The following is a 20,142-nucleotide window of genomic DNA, read 5'->3' as shown; positions in this document are numbered from 1 at the left end:
TAAAGGTTTCATTTTGGCAGTGGCGCAGATTGGCAATAAATTGACATGGATAATGTTCAAAGCTAATCTGAAAGTGATTTACATTTGATGTCAGTGTTTTCAGATTTAACAAAAAAGGCATTTCCTTCACACATCTAAGACAAGCTTGTAGTTAATCTTCTGAAATGGCGTCCCTTCTTAGGATAATTGAATCATGATTGGAAGTCAATTAGCAATTATGCACAGATGGCCATTATTTTCTGCTATAAGGGATTAATGTGTTTCATAAAGGACTAGCATCATGTAGGGGGATTTATGAAATTATAATCTATCTCACAGTCATGTTGGAAGCCACAGAAGGAATTCGGTATTAAAGGGATTACTTGAATAAAGCCCTGGCAAGTCATTGCAATGAATGATTGTCGCCAATTTTTGCAACTGCAACTGTTTCATACTTACTGATTAACTTCGCCAGGGATTGAACTGACTTACTTCAGTTTTCAGTGGGGTTTTACCTTATCATTTTATGCTTCGTTAGGAGTTGAGCACATTGCATTGATTGGTCGAATCGAAAAAAGAATTAATTGAAATTTCGGTCAAAAGTCAGAGTGAGCAACAACTTGGCAGCACTGCCCTTAAATAAATGGAAACACCAATGCTCCTTTGAGACCCTTGTTCTTAACAGCAATAACATACCATAATAAAGCATCTTAATAAGACGTTTCAAGCCATTTCTGAGAATAGAAGTGGACCCTAAGAGGCAGCCAGAAAGTTAGGAGAGGTCACGGTAACAAAAAGAAAAGTTTTGAGAGGATTGGGTGGCACAGTGGCACACTGGTTAGCACTGCTGCCTCACAGCACCAGGAAACCGGGTTTGATTCCCGGCTTGGGTCACTGTCTGTGCAGAGTCTGCATGTTCTCCCCGTGTCTGCATGGGTTTCCTCCAGGTGCTCTGGTTCCCTCTCACAGTCTGAAAGAAACGATGGTAAGGTGCATTGACCATGCTAATTTCTCCCTCAGTGTACCCGAACAGGCGCCGGAGTATGGCGACTAAGGGATTTTCACAGTAACTTCATTGCAGTGTTAATGTAAGCCTACTTGTGACACTAATAAATAAACTTTAAAGATGGCATTTAGGGAAGAGTAGAATCATGATAGAAAAAGACTCTGTTGTTAAGGACGGGAACAAAAAAGGGGGATATACAGGAGGTCAGAATCAGATGATCATGAACAATTACAACACCTACACAAAACTTAAAATCTTAAATGAAATTACTTGAGCCTGAGATCACTGGAGGCTGGGATTCTTTCTGCCCAACTCTAGTTCACTCTGCTCTACCCGTTTGGGTGCCCTCACTGACAAGCAACAAGTAGCTCTGGTGAGGTGTGTGATGTTTCTTTTCCATGGTGCAAATGTGAGGATTTTGAAGACATACCCAAGCTGCATCTCATCTCTCTGATTTTTGCTGAGTGGGTGTTACTTTTGGGGAGAGAGTCTACATTCCAGACTGAGTCAAATTCTACAGTAGCCAAAAAGTTTCTCAGTAACTCAAATTTGGAACTATTAAACAAAGCTATGGGGCTCCTTGCGTTTCACATGCCAAATTGGGTAGCTCTGCCAAAGTGCCAACACAGGGATAATAAACTGAATGCTCTCCATTCAATGCTCTGTCATTCTACGATTCTATCTCATGCAGTCTCCCTGTTTGACTGTGATCTTCTTCAAACCCTTGACTGACCATACGCCTACTTACCACAGTCAAACATCACAAATTTACATTTGTGCCGCCTTTCTCCCAGCATCTGAGGACAGCTCTCTGTTTGAAGGCAAAGTTATAAGTGTGACTGTGTATTGCACTGCATTCTTGGGATGTGTCAGCAACTGTACTACTCCCAGCCCCACTCCCCCAACTTGGCAAAAATGAGATCAACTCTGTTTTAAAAAGGACATGGGATTAATGCATCATATGACAACCTGAATGTGTGAGGTGCTCTCACTTGTGCGTATAGATCATTCTCAAGTTATTTATTTTCTCATTTTGTCACTGACCTCCCATCTATCAAGTGATTTTCATTCAATTTTGGTTACAAATTGCTTGACCTTTTTTCTAAAAGTTGGCACAACCAGACTGCCCCCCAGTCATTGCAGCACATTGGAAATACCATCGCATACAAATGGCTTTAATTTTTTTAATGTGGAGGTGGTGTGTGAACCTTGATGTAGGAATATGAACGTTAATGCTGCTTTCCTGAAGGTTCCTATGATTCATACATCCTGCGCTAATCTAACATTGACAAATGTTTCTCTGTGGATGGGAGGCTTGATGGTCTTGGCGGGGGGGGAGGGGGGGGGGGGGGGTTGCTGGGAGCTATATTACATGGGCCGTGATTATGACTCACAAGATCACTGTACAATTGGCACAGCAAGGTTTAACTTGAGTGAGGCCCAGGCCTGTAACAGCTGCTGATTCAGCTCCTCTTGCATGTGCTCAAGTAACATTGTCTAGAATTTAGATCTAGACAGTGCTTTTTGATGTTCTTCTACCTGAAGAGGTAGCCAAAATACCGCAACTTATTGCCTTGTATAGTTTGTTGTCATTAATTGAGCCACTGATTTACAGTTTGCTATTACTCAGCAGGCACCAGGGAAAGAGAGAGAGGCATAACAACAATTGGTTGACAGCTTCTTTCTTTGAATTTGATGCACTGGGAGATTGAACTCATATCTTGTCTGCAATAATGGGTGGAATTTTCCCGTCTCGCCTGCCACGGGAATCGTAGCGGGTGGGACAGAAAATTCGATGGACCATGCAGAAGTCTGTTGACCTCAAGCGGGAATTTCCAGCCTTGGGACAAGTGCAGTCAGAAAATCCCACCCAATATCCATTGCATCACTGGACTTTGATGGTTTTGAAGTCTTAAGATTTTGAAAGAGGAGACAATAGAGGTTGTGACCCCAATTTTGCAATTTTCCCTTAAAGATACAAACATTCACCAGGCTGCCATACACTTTCACCAATCTCTGCCAATGTAAGAATTTTCCAGATGTTCCAAATCATGACGAGTTGATAACGTAAACAGAACCGTTTTCAATTGCTGAAGCGTCGATAACCAGATGGCACATTAAAGGTGCTTGGCAAAAGAAAAGAGGTGACCAGAGGTAAAAGTCTTTTTTATACAACAGGCGGTGAAGATTTGCCGAGGTTTGCCAAATCCCTCCTGCAATGGCCAAGAATCTACCACAATCGGGATCAATCATGCGGTGGTCAAAGGGAGCAATCCGGGAGATTTTAAAACAATATTTAAACAAATTGGTCGCATAATTCGTACTCCTGAGTCACATCTGCACTAACCAGTCAAAAACAGCAACAACAAAGAAGTGGAAGAAATGACAGTTCCCATCATGAGGCATTGCAATGCGGTGACATCACATCCAGTGCAGCGCTGCCAGTGCTGGCACGGTGGCACAGTGGTTAGCACTGCTGCCTCACAGTGCCAGGGACCTGGGTTCGATTCCCGGCTTGGGTCACTGTCCGTGCAGAGTCTGCACATTCTCCCCGTGTCTGCGTGGGTTTCCTACGGGTGTTCCAGTTTCCTTCCACATTCCAAAAGATGTGCTGGATAGGTGCATTGGCCATGCTAAATTCTCCCTCATTGTATCCGAACAGGCGCCAGAGTGTGGAGACTAGGGGATTTTCACAGTAACTTCATTGCAGTGTTAATGTAAGCCTACTTGTGACATTAATAAATAAACTTAATCTTAATCAAATTCCGACCTTAAACCAATCAAAAATTGCCAGGAAGACTCTGATTGCCTGGGATTTTGGCAGGTTGCAATGGGATTGGTGGGATGTGTATTTAATTGAGGGATTAGACACAAGCATTAAGCATTAGCCTGAGTGCGATTGACGTGTTGCGATTTCGCGGAGTCCGTGGACCATGTCTATGGTGAATGTTATAGGCTGCACTCCCTTTATAGTTATATTAAAAAACCTTTTGTTGATGTTCTGTTTGCGATTCAATCCCACACGACTGCCTTACGGGCATGTGGTGCAGATGGGGGCAGGGAAGGCAGAGGACGTCCTTGTAAACCTACTCCTGGGCCTGGCCAAGCTTGCTATAAACAAGTCCAGGCAGTGGGCGACCGAGGGGGTCATCTGACCTGACTGTCTGCCCCTTAACTGCAGCTATATTCACGGCCGGGCAACCCTGGGGAACAGTCGGAGTCCATGGGCACCATTGAGGCCTTCCATGCCTGTTGGGCCCCACAGGAACCGGAGTGTATTATTGACTCCTTTGATCACCTTTTGGTTTGATGTTTCAAGTTTCCTTTATGCTTTGCCTCTTGCTTTGGGCGGTTTCCTTCTTTTTGGAGGCTGCCCTTCTTGCTTTGTCCCTGAGTTTATTGATTTGAGTTTATTTGATTGGCATCAAAAGAAATTGTGATTGGTATAAGCGGGGTTTCAAATGACCTCTTCTCAGATTCTTTAGAACACATAGATAGAGAGGGATAAATAAAACATTAATTTTCCCCTCAGTTTTAGCAGCTTTTAATATCCTTGTTTGAAACCATGGCGCTGGATCTTGCATTGATCTCCTTAAGAGTGGGTACAGCTTTTTTATCCTCTCAGTTTTAATTGTTATTCAACCTTACTGAAAATTCATCCCTTTGCCCAATTAAAGTTGGTGTGTTTTCACTTTTCACGCTCCTTTAGAACTCACTCATGCCATCCGTGATGGCACTTCCATTGACATCTCCTTAAATATGTCCAGCCAGGGTTGGCAACCCTAAGTCTGCCTGATGTGATGGTGGGAACTGTAGCTTCCAAAAGAGAATTGGACAACTACTTGAAGGAGAAAGAAATTGCAGGGATCTGAGGGAAGAGTATTATCAATTACCTACTGAATGTTTTTGACAGAGAACAGCAAGGAGAAAGGCTGCAGTAACAAAATAATACAAAAATCAGAGGCCAGAGGATGTGCGATGAACAGTTTCATAGGAGATTAACAATACAAGTGTATTTTCAGTAGATATACTAACTACTCTACACAGCGCAGCTTGATGAACATCTCGGTCTCATTAACAATCCACAGAAACAGTTGGTAGAGCTTTGTGAATATATTGCAAAGTATCAGCCACATATTAAGCAAATCACACAATTTGTATTTATGTTTGTTTGAACGTGACATTACTCTTCCCTTCAGCCTTTCAATTAGATAAGTCAGCTAGATTGAACTCAAAACCCCGTGTTGAGTTAGTCTGGGGTAAGGATTTCCACTCCAGTTAATGGCTGGGGTAAGGTTTGCCACTCCAGTTAATTTTTAAACTCTTTCGCTTAAATTTCTTGATCAGAGTGTCAATGATGACCTCTTCATTTTAAAATGGTTCATATAGGTGTTAACCCAGGCCCCTCTGTATTGTGACTGAACAAGGGAACTTCTATCGACTAAGCTAAAAGAAAACAAAATTGCTTCATTTTTACTGCCTTTATTTTTTTGTCATAATACCACTGGCCAAAGATGTCAATCATCCAAGTAATAGGAAACCATGTGTCCTTGACAGATCTTGTAAAAAAGATCATTGCAGCCTCAGGGAATAACTATGAGGTTTCCTGCAAATTCCTCCCTTTTTACTTGTAAGTAAGTGCTGCTGAAATATGGAAGCTAGTTAAGTGTTTTTGCAAAAAAATCATTTTGTTAAAAGATAGGGACATCTTGTTGCGACTGTATCGGACACTAGTGAGACATATTTAGAGTACTGCGTACAGTTTCAGTTAACGTACTGAAGGAGGGTTTACACATCATTGGAAGTAGTTCAGAGAATGTCTATTAGGTTGATTCTTGGGATGAAGGGGTCGTCTTCTGAGGAAAGGTTGAGCAGGTTGTACTTATTGGCGTTGCGAAGAATGAGAGGCGATCTTATTGAAACATTTACAGTTTTGAGGAGGCTTGCAGAGTGGATGCTGAGAGAATGTTTCCCCTTATCCTTTTGCAGCATGTGCTTGTTGATGGCTGGGCCAGCATTTGTCATCCATCCCCAATTGTCCTTGAGAAAGTAATGAGGAGCTGCATTCTTGAACTGCTGCAATCCATGTGGTGCAGATACACCCAAATGCTGTTAAGAAGGGATTTCCAGGGTTTTGATGCAGCAACAGTGAAGGAACAACAATGTACCCAAGACAGGTATGTGGCTTGGTGGGGAACCAGCAAATGGTGATGTTCCCATACATCTGCTGCCCTTGTCTTTCTAGGTGGTAGAGGTTGCAGGCTTTGAAGGTGTGGTTGAAGGAATCTTGGTGAGTTGCTGCAGTGTTCAACCAGTGAGTTATTGTCCAATTCAACATGGCCAAGCAAAGAAAAGGGCCTAATGGGAAATATGGCTAACTTCAGGAAAGAAGATTTAATTCTAGGCTGAGAGAAGACTGCTCTGTTTACTTGTAATGAATGGCTTTGATTTTACGATGGGTAATAAAGTCATTCTAATCAATTAAATAGACAGAAACCAAATACAAATGAGGCTGGAAGACTGATTTTAAATGTTAAACAGGCTTAGGACACTGTGCTAAGATCAGGCGGCCTGCAGTAAAGCAATTTGGATGATAAGCCAATGGTAAATGCCTACGTGCAGAACTGCATGTGTTCCAGCCAGTCTCAAAGAATAAATATTGGTGTTTTGAAGAACAGAATCAGAAGAGAAGACAAGAACCACAGAAGAAGCAAGCAACTTCAAGTTTTAAAGTTGATGAAGTCAGATCCCTCTCCATGCCTGGCCAGCAAGAGTGGATAGGGACACCCCCACAGGTCCATTAGATGAGTAAGTAGTCAAAATCTATATTTTTATACTTGTTACAGTAAATTTAAAAGGGAACGGAAGCATTGAATTGTTCAGTGTAAGAGAGTCAGTCTTGTAGCAGTCATAAATGTTTAAGATTTTGTTACAGTTTCCTAATAAAGATGTGATTTGATTTAAAGATAAAGTTTTTGTGTCTATCAATTAACTGCAGTAAGGGTTTCAGTTAACAAGTGCATCTTATATGGTGCACATTGCTGCCACTGTGTGTCATTGGTAGAGGTGAAGAATGTGTAAACTGGTGGATGGGGTGCTAATCAAGTGGGCTGCTTTGTCCTGGATGATGTCAAGCATCTTGGTGCTGTTGGAGCTGTATTCATAGAGTCATAGAGGTTTGCAGCATGGAAACAGGCCCTTTGGCCCAATTTGTCCATGCCGCCCTTTTTTTAAACCCCTAAGCTAGTCCCAATTGCCCGCTTTTGGCCCATACCCCTCTATACCTATCTTACCCAGGTAACTGTCTAAACGCATTTTAAAAGAAAAAATTGTACCTACCTCTTCTACTACCTCTGGCAGCATGTTCCAGACACTCACCACCCTCTGTGCGAAAAAATTGCCCCTCTGGACTCTTTTCTATCTCTCCCCTCTTACCTTAAACCTATGCCCTCTAGTTTTAGATTCCCCTACCTTTGGGAAAAGATATTGACTATCTAGCTGATCTATGCCCCTCATTATTTTATAGACCTCTATAAGATCACCGCTCAGCCTTCTACGCTCCAGAGAAAAAAGTCCCAGTCTATCCAGCCTCTCCTTATAACTCAAACCATCAAGTCCCGGTAGCATCCTAGTAAATCTCTTCTGCACTCTTTCTAGTTTAATAATATCCGTTCTATAATAGGGTGACCAGAACTGTACACAGGCAAGTGGAGACTTGTGCCTTGTAGGTGGGAGACATGCTTTTGGGAGTCAGTGGGTGAGTTACTCACTGCTTTATTCCTTGCCTCTGATCTATTCTTACAGGCACGGTATTTATGTAGCTGGTTCAATTCAACCTTTGGCCAATGGTAACCCCCAGGATATGTTGATAATGAGGGATTCAGTGATGGTAATACCATTGACTGTCAAGGGAAAATTGTTCCTTTCACTGTTGTTGGAGATGGTCATTGCTTGGCAATGTGTGGTGTGTATGTTACTCGGTTCTTGCCAGCCCAGTCTAGAAATAGGGGGCACAGAATAAGAGGTTGTCCATTTAACACAGAGCTGAGGAGGAATTTCTTGATGTGGAGATGCTGGCATTGGACTGGCGTAAACACAGTAAGAAGTTTAACAACACCAGGTTAAAGTCCAACAGGTTTATTTGGTAGCAAAAGCCACAAGCTTTCGGAGCCTTAAGCTCCTTCAGGTGAGTGGGAATTCTGTTCACAAACAGGGCATATAAAGACACAAACTCAATTTACAGATTAATGGTTGGAATGCGAATACTTATAGCAAATCAAGTCTTAAAGGTACAAACAATGTGAGTGGAGAGAGCATTAAGACAGGTTAAAGAGATGTGTATTGTCTCCAGACAGGACAGCCAGTGAGAATCTGCAAGTCCAGGCAGGCTGTGGGGATTACAGATAGTTTGACATGAACCCAATATCCCGGTTGAGGCCGTCCTCACGTGTGCAGAACTTGGCTATCAGTTTCTGCTCAGCAACTCTGCGCCGTCGTGTGTCGTGAAGGCCACCTTGGAGAACGCTTACCCGAATATCAGAGGCCGAATGCCTGTGACCGCTGAAGTGCTCCCCAACAGGAAGAGAACAGTCTTGCCTGGCAATTGTCAAGGAATTTCTTTTCAGAGAGTTGAGCATCTTTGGAATTCTCTACTCCAAAGGGCTTAAGAGGCTGAGTCATTGAATACATTCAAGGCTGAGACAGATAACTATGTGATTCAAAAGTTATGGCAAATAGATAAGAATGTGGAATTGAGACCATAATCAGGTCAGCTATGTAGGGGCTGTATGGTCTACTCCTGCTTCTATTTCTTATGTTCTTAGTGTAAAAACTGTTTTCACCCCTAGATTGAATTATTGATAGGGATGCATTATGGATGACTTCAATTACCTTATGTTGCCAGGCAATTGTGGAAAAATTGGCAGCACCACTTCAGGGGAAGTGATGCCTCTTTAAATTGTTACTGGGAAGGTTGTAGTTCATCATCAGTGCATCTCTGATCAATTTCCAATCTCTCTTCCTCCCTCATTTGCACTGACTTCATACTCAGACATTTGTCATGTACCTTTGCTTTTGTCATTACATCAAGTTTTGAAGGCAACTAATTTGTTCATCTTTTTTACATGTCATATTTATTTCTGTTTGCTTTTCTTTAGGATTCCTTGAGTAATAGGCTCCTTTCTTTGTAAGTGCTGAGCCAGCGTGTCTACATATACAACTCAATCAACTGGCTCCTGAAGTGGGACACTGTTACGGCAAATACAAGAATATTCTGAAAACAATTCACTTTTGATACACCATTATTCAAGAACAATTAGCTACACAGTCAAGTCCAATCATAACACCTAATGAACAAATATATTTAATTGAATGTAAATAATGTGAACATTTCAAACTATTTCCTATGCAGACCAATCATATTCAATACAAATTTACTGTTTGCCCCAGATGATATACTTATTAGCATTTGCCCCAGCAATAAAAGTCACTTGTTGTATAATTTCTGAATTTAAAGCAACATCAAAAAATTTGCAGTATCAATATAACAGGTAAAAAGCAATCAAGAAAATATTTTTTATTTGTTTTATTTATTCTTTCAAGGGATCACTGACAAGACCAGCATTTTTTGCCCATCCCTAATTGCCTTTGAACTGAATGACTTGCTAGGACCATTTAAGAGCGCAGTTAAGAGTCAACCATATTGCTCATGTTCTTAATCATAGAATCTCTACAGTGCAGCAGAGGCCATTCAGTCCATCAAGTCTTTACTGACTCTTTGACAGAGTATCTTACCCAGGCCCTCTCCCCCACCCCATCCCTGTAATCCCACACATTTATCACGGTTAATCCATCTAACCGACACATCTTGTGACACTAAGGAGCAATTTAGCATGGTCCAATTGACCTAACCTGCACACCTTTGGACTGTGGGAGGAAATCAGAGCATTTGGAGGAAACCCACGCTGACACTGGGAGACCGTGCAAACTCCACACAGACAGTCACATGTAGTCTGAAGTCACATGTAGGCAAGACCAGGTAAGGGTGGCAGCTTTCCTTCCTTGAAGGACATTAGTGAACTGGATGGGTTTTTAACAGCAATTGATGATAGTTTTATGGTCACCATCACTGAGGCTAGCTTTTAGTTGCAGATTTTATTAATTGGATTTGAATTCCATGAGCTGCCATGGTGGGATTTGATTCCTTGTCCCCAGAGTATTAGCATGACCTCTGGCCTATTAGTCCAACAACATTACCATTACACCACTGTCTCTCCCCTTAAAGCTGAATATATTTATGTTAATATTGTACCTCAGAGAATTCACAATAAATTAAATTATGGGGTAATGTGCCACTGAAGAATTGATAACATCCAACTGGTTAACAGTGACAGAAGACATCAAATATGGATTTTATTACATGGATTTCCAGGATTTGACTAATGTTCTGGAGATCACATGCGGGATTTTACAACCTCGCTCGGGCGAAGCTCATAAAATCCCACCCGAGGCCAACGGAGAAGTCCGTTCTGCGACCTTCGGGGCGAACAAGGTGATAAAATTGCTGCCCACATCTCACAATTCTGTCTATTTTAAATTAGGATTAGTGGCTCATGGTCCCTGAAGAAATCAAGTTTGTTTTTGTTACAAGGAATTCTAGGATTTTCTGGGATGTGCATTCTTTGTAATTGTGCTGTCAAATTTTAAGATTCTGTCTATTTTCCATGAAAATTACTTGTCAGTAGTCTGAATAACTGGGATAATCCTAAAGTGGAAACAGTAGATATTCATGTAACTGTAATATGTGTAATTTAGTCTATAACACAGTTTAAATGTATTTTTATGTTATCAAGTTATTTACATGAACATATTTTGCTGCTCTGCCAGGAACACAACTGACTGAATATTTATTTATAGTTTGTATCCAACTCTTTATAGCTACTGGTTTCAGAAGTATTTTTGAAGCCAAGAAAATAATCATATTGAATGTTTTGCAGATATGTCAATATATTCTATTGATGATTTACTCTTTGTGAAATAAATCCTTCTTATCTATCATACAATTATCACATCTGAAGCAGAAATCAATTAAGTTGGAGCCTAGCTATAAAGATTAGATTGTCTAAATGTACTGTTCTACATCAGACAGTATGAAAGAGTGATAAACGGCCTTTCAGTGGATCGTTGTTGCGAATGTTTACTTCATGGTTCATGTGTTTTTGGTGTAGCTTTTGGTTTTGGGAATTAAAGCCTTGACTGTAGAAGATGGAATGAATGGTCATAAAGCAATCTTGGAGTTGATTACACTTAAAAGGTTGGAGGACCATGTTGATTTGTGAGGTTAGCAGCAAGAGAAGTAAGATAATTGAAGAGCAGAATAAGGTGGAGGCTGGAGATCAGAAATAAACACAAAAAACTGCTAGAAAAGCTCAGCCAGGTTGAAAGCAATTGCGGAGAGAGATGGGTGCAATCTTCCCCCCAAATTTTGAAGTGTGTTAACAGCAAGAAAAATGGGATGAACCAAGTGCGCTGTGCATCGCAATCTTTTGACACTCAGTCTCTTTTTCGGAGAGTGGTGATTTGTGCACAGTATTGGGCTGGGTGGGGTATGGCTAAACGTGCCAATGAGCCCAGCAGTAGAAAGCTTGGGCCCTGTTTTGCAGGGCGCCCCTATCTCATAGTGCATTGGGAGACCCCCTTCCCACCCCCCCCCATCCCCCACAGACATCAGGAGCCCCCTGCCCCCGTGCCCCCCCCCCCTCCCCACACACACAATTTGGCAGCATGATTTCCTCCCCCGACGGGTGTAGTTTTCCTGATGGGTGCTTGATCCCCAACATGCTGTCCACCATGGCCCCCACTATGATTCACCCTCCAGGATCCCCCTGTCATGACCCCCACCCAGACCCTACCCCCTGGCACTGCTCCTGGCACTCTGGCAGTGCCTAACTGACTTTGCGGGGGTGGCCACTGCTGGGGTGTCTGGTGGGCACCACCAGGGTGGGCACTGCCCGATGAGCACTGCCCGATCATGATCCCAACCTCCCAGAGGATTCAATAGTCTGCAAGCCCCTCCTGCCTGGCGTGACCATTGCGCCAGGTCTTTGCAAGTGGAGACCAGTAGTGATTCTCACTATTTTGGCGCTGCGACCAAAATCCCATCTGACAGACATTCCCAGCATCAACGTGAATCATTCCCATTTTTACCCCGTCAGGAACACTTAGCCTGAAAATGAGAGAATTCTGTCATAACGACTGCAGTGCTTGAAAACATGTACAGTTCAGAGAAATGCTTTTGTTTTCAGAGGTAGAATTAAATTAGTTTAAGTGCATTTAGTAAATCCAGAAAGGTGGTAAAACCCATTTACCACCTTTGTAAATTGTAAATGAGTGATAATTAATTCAATGGTCAGTTTGAGGACAGCCCAGATTAGAGTAGAACATAGAACAGTACAGCACAGTACCGGCCCTTCGGCCCTCGATGTTGTGCCGAGCTTTGTCCGAAACCAAGATCAAGCTATCCCACTCCCTATCATTCTGGTGTGCTCCATGTGCCTATCCAATAACTGCTTGAAAGTTCCTGAAGTGTCCGACTCCACTATCACAGCAGGCAGTCAATTCCACACCCAACCACTCTCTGAGTAAAGAACCTACCTCAGACATCCCTCCTATATCTCCCACCATGAACCTTATAGTTATGCCCCCTAGTAACAGCTACATCCACCTGAGGAAATAGTCTCTGAACGTCCACTCTATCTATCCACCTCATCATCTTATAAACCTCTATTAAGTCGCCTCTCATCCTCCTCCGCTCTAAAGAGAAAAGCCCTAGCTCCATCAACCTTTCCTCATAAGACCTACCCTCCAAACCAGGTAGCATCCTGGTAAATCTCCTCTGCACTCTCTCCAATGCTTCCACATCCTTCTTACAGTGAGGTGACCAGAACTGCACACAATATTCCAAATGTGGTCTCACCAGAGTCCTGTACAGTTGCAGTATATTATCATGGACACGGGTGGAGCTTAAAAAGGCTCTCTGTCAATTTAGCTAGGGGTTTCCTCAGAGCTTTTACTTGCAATTTGAATCTCGTGAGATTTGAACGATCCTGAGAAAGGATAGCCAAAGTAAGTTAGATGGACCTGCGCTGAAATCAGAATAAAGAACTAATGTCATCATTGATTGCATGTAATGTGAGTAAGGCTTAATCTCAGTTTGAACCTTGTAAGGGAACAGAAACTTAAAGAATGCCCAGTTTGAAGCTAGTTGGAGAATGCGTAATGGGCTTCACACTGCCTTGTTCCAAAATAATCAACTGAATTAACTTGGAAGTTTTGAAAAAGTAACCGGAACATGGGACTGAGGCATCCACAGTCAAGAGATGAGAAATTAAAATTTTCCCTTTGAAAGTAACTGGGGTTGAGGAGAATGTACATTTACATCCATCCAGCAATCCGGTTATCACTTCAAAGACCTAAATCAGGTTTACTAAAGATAATTTTTTAGGTTTTTAGGTTGACAAGTTTTTAGGTGTCCAGATCACCTGTCATGGTCCCCCCATGCTGACACTATAGTTAAGAAAGCCCACTAACGCCTCTACTTTCTGAGAAGACTAAGGAAATTTGGCATGTCAGCTACGACTCTCACCAACTTTTACAGATGCACCCTAGAAAGCATTCTTTCTGGTTGTATCACAGCTTGGTATGGCTCCTGCTCTGCCCAATACCGCAAGGAACTACAAAAGATTGTGAATGTAGCCTAGTGCATCACGCAAACCAGCCTTCCATCCATTGACTCTGTCTACACTTTCCGCTGCCTCTGCAAAGCAACCATCATAATTAAGGACCCCATACACTCCGGACATTCTCTCTTCCACTTTCTTCCGTCAGGAAAAAGATACAAAAGTCTGAGGTCACGTACCAACCGACTCAAGAACAGCTTCTTCCCTACTGCTGTCAGAGTTTTGAATGGACTTACCTTACATTAAGTTGATCTTTCTCTACACCCTAGCTATCACTGTAACACTACATTCTGCACTTTCTCGTTTCCTTCGCTATAAATGGTATGCTTTGTCTGTATAGCGCGCAAGAAACAATACTTTTCACTGTATGTTAGTACATGTGACAATAATAAATCAAATCAAATCAAATTTTCTTTCCTGAAATGTATATTGACTGCTTCGAGTGATTTTCTCTTCACCTCAACTTTTAATAATTTTATCAATAATTAAGGATTCCAAAATTTCCCCTATAACAGAAAATAAACTATTAGGTTGACTTACCTTTTTGAAAATGGGTATTTCCTACTGGTCACCCTCTAAGCCTCTGGTCCATAGCCATTCTCAATCGGACCATGGAATATAAAGAAGTAAATAACTTTAAGATTGATGTGTCTCATACGAAAATCTGTGGGGAAGTAAGAAGTAACCTTGAATGTGTAACATGTGTGGTTGTAAACCATATTATTAAGTTAATAGTATTTGTTCTGTTTCATCCTTTCATATATACTAGAGTTTTTGTTAAAAACATGAAATTGTGTGGCATAATACTAATGGTTAAAATTAAGTGTTCAGTTTTCTCTTTCGAGGTTAAAAGTCCCCAATCAGGTCAAACACCTTTAAAAATAATTATTTTCTTCTTATTACTGTCAAATGGATGTTTGGTTAAATTTTACATTTATGTAAAGACTTTCAAACATTCTCAAAGTTGCACAGATGACTTTAGCTCCTGCCTAATTTTCCAAGTGAGCTCAACATGTGAGACACAAAATTGCAATGTTGGTAATTTTCACCCATGTTGTTGCAATGGGGAGGATGGGCTGCATTGAAAATTGCAGGGTTAGCCTCTCCCACAAAATAGCTTACATTTCCAGCACCTGGAAATGTTGAGTGCTATTCCTGGAACACAGTTGGCTGGGGAATTTAGATATCTAGAAGAGCAAAATCTCTTCAAGGGAGCTGCTCACTCTTTATGGCTATGCAAGACCTCCTGGGTACAGCTCTACGCTGGGAAATAAAGAACTGTTGGATTCAGCCCTTGCAGCCAAGCAAGAAAAGGATCTGTTTTTCAGATGGCAAGGTTTTGATTTGAAGTTCCTTGATTTTCCACAGCAGAGTGGAAGTGGGCCATCTACCTTTTGTACAGCAACAACGAGGTTGCCTTGTGGTGCTTTTGGTGGATTTGTATAGTTAACTATAAGGATTGTTGCCTAAAGGATGCTTACTTGTGTGTGTGACCAAATAGGGCGTCTTTCTGGGGAAATGTTTTGGGAGACTTTGTACATGGAATCTTGTGTTTAAATTTCCTTTTCATTTATTAATAAATGTTTTAATTTAATGTTTTAATTCCCAAAAGTGTTACTGGAATTTGTGGCTTCTGAATTCAGTAAACTTCTTGTTGTCTGGATACAAAAGAAAAGGTTGTGACACATGGGCCAAATTTCCCTCCGGGATTTGCTTTGCGTGGCAATTAACATCTGCTGGATCATAACATAATAGACAATTCACTTTTAGCTTTCTCTTTGCTGTCATCACCCTTCAGACAGGTGTTTTCTTAAACTCATTGTATAATCTGTTTCCAGGCAATTGGGAAAAATATTTATTAAAGTTTGACCTGCTTGAAAAGCACTTGGTTGAATTCCGTTATGTGTTTCTCAAAACAAGGGAGTTAGGGAAGAATGATATAGTTCAGCAACAGTTACCCTGGTACAAGATTTCACTCATAAGGGTAAAGCATTGTATGACAAAGGCTCTAGTTTCCTTTTAATAATTGAAATGCATTCCACTGCTTCTCAGACTAAACAATATAAGATTAGAATTCCAATTTGCACTGTAAGTGGGGATTAATTTAATTATAATGAGCAGCATGCTACTCCATTCATTTATTATTAAGTGATTTGAGATCTTGGAATTTTTTCACTATAAATAGTTTGGTTACATCAGAGTTCACTAAGCACAGGCACGACTGTGCAAAATAATTTTATTCAGAATTATATGTGTGCTTAATGTCTGGAGAATACCTAATTCTTATTCAGTTGGGGTCATTCATTAAAAATAAATAAACTTTAAGAGGTCAGCTTATACCCTAGCAGGACTTTAAAACTCAATACAGAGAAATATAATGTTTCTGTAAAAAATCTCTTGCCATGCACTTGGATCATGTTAAGTTTTTAATAAGTTGCCCATATTTAGCTCTTGCAGTGCATTGGTTGAGAAACAAATAATTTGTTTGTGAGCATATTAAGGAAATCAACCAAACTGCTATGATCATAGTCCAATCGTTCAATGGAAACACTGAGCTGATGAAAGAACAACATGTGGAGATGCCGGCGTTGGACTGGGGTAAACACAGTAAGAAGTCTCACAACACCAGGTTAAAGTCCAACAGGTTTATTTGGTAGCAAAAGCCACTAGCTTTCGAAGCGCTGCTCCTTCATCAGGTGAGTGGGATTTCAGTTCACAAACAGGGCATATAAAGACACGAACTCAATTTACAAAATAATGGTTGGAATGCGAGTCTTTACAGATAATCAAGTCTTAAAGGTACAGACAATGTGAGTGGAGAGAGGTTAAGCACAGGTTAAAGAGATGTGTATTGTCTCCAGCCAGGACAGTTTGTGAGATTTTGCAAGCCCAGGCAAGTCATGGGAGTTACAGATAGTGTGACATGAACCCAATATCCTGGTTGAGGCCGTCCTCATGTGTGCGGAACTTGGCTTATCAGTCTCTGCTCAGCGACTCTGCGCTGTCATGTGTCGTGAAGGCCGCCTTGGAGAACGCTTACCCGAAGATCAGAGGCCGAATGCCCGTGACCGCTGAAGTGTTGGCCCAACAGAAGAGAACACTCTTGCCTGGTGATTGTCGAGTGGTGTCCATTCATCCATTGTTGTAGTGTCTGCATGGACTCCCCAATGTACCATGCCTTGGGACATCCTTTCCAGCAGCGTATCAGGTAGACAATGTTGGCCGAGTTGCAAGTGTATGTACCATGTACCTGATGGATGTTGTTCTCACGTGAGATGATGGCCTCCGTGTCGATGATCCGGCACATCTTGCAGAGGTTGCTGTGGTAGGGTTGTGTGGTGTTGTGGTCACTATCCTCTTCGGGTAAGCGTTCTCCAAAGCGGCCTTCACGACACATGACAGTGCAGAGTCGCTGAGCAGAGACTGATAGCCATGTTCCGCACACAGGAAGAAGGCCTCAACCAGGATCTTGGGTTCATGTCACACTATCTGTAACCCCCACGACTTGCCTGGGCTTGCAAAATCTCACTAACTGTCCTGGCTGGAGACAATACACATCTCTTTAACCTGTGCTTAACCCTCTCTCCACTCACATTGTCTGTACCTTTAAGACTTGATTACCTGTAAAGGCTCGCATTCCAACCATTATTTTGTAAATTGAGTTTGTGTCTTTATATGCCCTGTTTGTGAACTGAAATCCCACTCATCTGCTGAAGGAGCAGCTTTTCAAAAGCTAGTGGCTTTTGCTACCAGATAAACCTGTTGACTTTAACCTGGTGTTGTGAAACTTCTTACTGAAAGAACAACAGACAGTGAGCTCTCCAGACGTTGTCTCAAAATGGAACATTAAATTGCGTGGATACCACATTACCACTAATTGGTTAAAACGTGGCTCAGAGATTGTAGTCTCACCTCTGAATAAGGAAATTTGTGGATTCGGAGCACTTGCTCGAGGCTGAAACCTCAAGGCAGTACTGAGAAAATGTTGCTTTGTTGGGGTATTGAGATATTAAACCAATCTGCCTGTTGAGGTGGAGATAATTTTTTAAAATGAAAGCAGGAAGTCCTTTTGGTATCCTAGCCAACATTAATCCCTCAATCAACATCATTCAAAGCAGTTAAATAGCATTCACCTCAGTCTGCTGTGTATCACAAACAGCCGCATGGTTTCTGACTTTGCCCACAAAGTAACAGTGACTACACTTCAAAAGCACTTTAGGATTTCTGAGAATGTAAAAAGGTTTTTGATTAATACAAATCCCTTTCTCTTTCTTAATAACAGTATTACACTGCTGTAGACCTCCAAGTATTTCTTTTTTTGTAAAGTTGCTAACTGCTTGAATATCACGGAATGTGATTTGGCTGGTAATGTAGGGTTTGGAAATCCCTGGTAATATGAGCATTAAACAACTTCATGACATGAAAGAATCCAGTTAGCTAATGTCACCCAGAATGCCTATTCTGTTGTAGAAGGTTCTCGACCAGGATTCCAGCAAAGAGGCATATCAGGGATCTATTTAAAAGCTAATTTATTTACTCTTATCAGGAAGGCACATTGCCCCGTAGGGCTGCCTGTTTGCTCCCGACAATACAAAAATGTGCAGATTAGGTATATTGGCCATGCTAAATTGCCCCTTAGTCTCCTGGGATGTGTAGTTTAGACGGATTAGCGGGGTAAATATGTGGAGTTATGGGGACAAGGCTGAGGTGGGATTGTTGTCGGTGCAGACTCGATGGGCTGAATGGCCTCCTTCTGCACTCTAGGGATTCTATGTTTCTCTGTTTCTCATACCTAATACATTACTGCCTATTGTGAGTGCCACATCATCATGTGCCCCAGAGATTAGCATATTCATCCTTTATGTTGCTCCTCCCCTGAAGTACACCATCTTTTTAACAACAGTATGAAACTATTTTTAACTCTGTATATAACCTTTGTTTTTAAACTATTTAATCACTGTCTCCTTCTCTTCCCCACCCCCACCTTCCCCAGCCACAGATTGAATCTGTAAGGCACCTTCACTAATCTGTCTGAGCATGTCTTGGTGACCACTCCACTGGGTGGAAGGATCAGGAGTGCATCTTGGGGTGGATCAACACCCTTTGGAACATCTCCAATGCTGAAGGGGTTGTATGGCCACATCTTGAAGTGGTCAACACCCTGTAGTCTGGTGGGAGTGAAAAAGGTCATTGGCATTTGAACATGGACTACTTCAGTATCTGAGGAGTCACAAATCAGCAAACATCCTCACTTCTGTCCTTATGATGGAAGGAAGGTCAATAATGAAGCAGCTGAAGATGGTTGGGCCTAGGATACTACCCTAAGGAACTCCTGTAATGATGTCCTGGAGCTGAGAAGATTGACCTCCAACCACAATCATCTTTCGTTAAGTGCTAGGTATGACTCAAACCAGCAGAGTGTTTTCCCCAATTCCCATTGACTCCAGTTTTGTTAGGCTACCTGATGCCACACTCAGTCAACAGATATCTAGATATCAAGGGCAGCCACTCTCACTTTAACTCTGGAGTTCAGCTCTTCTGTCCATGTTTAAACCAAGGCTGAAATGAGATCGGAAACTGAGTGGCCTGGCAGAACCCCAACTGAGTGTCAGTGAGCAGGTTATTGCTAAGCAAGTGCCACTTGATAGCACTGTTGATGACCCCTTCCATCACTTTACTCGTGTGCTCATGTGGAGCATAAACACTGGCATAGACCAGTTAGGCAAAATAGTCTGTTTCTGTACTGTCAATTCTGTATAATTCGATGTATTGTTTACAATCGTAAGGTACATTCATCACTTGCAGCAGGGAGCTGCACTTGGCCAGAAAATCATTTAGAGAATTAGTGTTGCAATCCTATCTCTGACTTGTGCTTCTTTCAGATTTGATTGGAAGAGTAAGGTTGTTGTATTTACCTTTACAAAATCCTGTTATATTTCTTTCCAAAACCATGTTTATTTTCCCTAATTTTCTTTGTATCAATACAACCTTTTATAGAATCATAGAGGTTTACAGCACAGAAACAAGCCCTTCAGCCCAACTTGTCCATGCTGCTCTTTTTTTCAACCACTAAGCTCGTCCCAATTGCCCGCGTTTGACCCATATCCCTCTATACCCATCTTACCCATGTAACTGTCTAAATGCTTTTTAAAAGACAAAATTGTACCCGCCTCTACTAATACCTCTGACAGCTTGTTCCAGACACTCACCACCATCTGTGTGAAAGAATTGTCCATCTGGACCCTTTTGTATCTCTCTTCTCTCACCTTAAATCTATGCCCTCTAGTTTTAGACTCCCCTTCCTTTGGAAAAATATGTTGACTGTCTAGCTGATCTATGCCCCTTATTATTTTATAGACTTCTATAAGATCACCCTTAAGTCTCCTACGCCCCAGGGAAAAAAGTCCCAGTCTATCAAGC

The sequence above is a fragment of the Mustelus asterias genome, chromosome 20 (genome assembly GCF_964213995.1).
Source record: "Mustelus asterias chromosome 20, sMusAst1.hap1.1, whole genome shotgun sequence".
NCBI classification, from domain to species: Eukaryota; Metazoa; Chordata; class Chondrichthyes; order Carcharhiniformes; family Triakidae; genus Mustelus; species Mustelus asterias.
The sequence above is the reverse complement of the archived record's forward strand: the minus strand, read 5'-3'. Positions refer to the sequence as shown.